The 510-nt window shown below is 64.9% G+C and overlaps 1 protein-coding gene across 1 annotated transcript in view; it reads left to right on the top strand.

Annotated features, from left to right (window-relative positions):
- The first annotated feature begins 50 nt into the window (after positions 1-50).
- SP140 (SP140 nuclear body protein) overlaps positions 51-510 on the top strand; it is a 47,788-nt gene continuing 47,328 nt past the window's right edge. The window contains 1 exon segment of the mRNA XM_087819523.1: positions 51-197. The gene's annotated coding sequence lies outside the window, so the exon portion shown is untranslated.

Genomic DNA, 510 nt, shown 5'->3' with positions numbered 1-510 from the left:
CCTTGGTGGGAGCGGGCGGCCGGGTCCCTGGGAGGCTGGGACACCGGGAGACGCGGGCGAGGCAGGAAGTCTGAGCCCCGCACACGCAGCCCGCCGGCTCCGGGAAACGAAAGCGAAAGTGCTCGGAGGGAGCCGGCAGGAAGCAGCCGCGGGCTGCGGCCTCACCCACCCGGCCCTGGCCACGGGAGATTTCTAGGGTACCTGGGGCTGGCGCTGGTGCGGGGGGCTGCGGGGGCAGGGGCGCTCCCCATCGGGGCCAGCCTGGGAGGGGAGTGGAGGGGGAGGCTTGGGGTCCAGGCCCAGGGCCCGGGGGCTCTGAGAAGCCACCAGGGCCTCGTCCCTTTCCCACCTCTATTTCCCAGGACTCGTCCTGCTGTACTTTGTGGGGTGATGAAATGTTTTACAACTGGGTTGTAGTGATGGCGAGAGTCGCATACCTGAGTACGTTTACTAGAAACCATGAAAGCTTAAAAAACAAACAAGAAATGAAAGGGGAAACGAGGGGCCTCA

This window comes from Miniopterus natalensis, chromosome 8, assembly GCF_054644295.1.
Source record: "Miniopterus natalensis isolate mMinNat1 chromosome 8, mMinNat1.hap1, whole genome shotgun sequence".
In the NCBI taxonomy this organism is placed as follows: domain Eukaryota; kingdom Metazoa; phylum Chordata; class Mammalia; order Chiroptera; family Miniopteridae; genus Miniopterus; species Miniopterus natalensis.
This window is presented reverse-complemented; position numbering and strand designations above follow the sequence as displayed.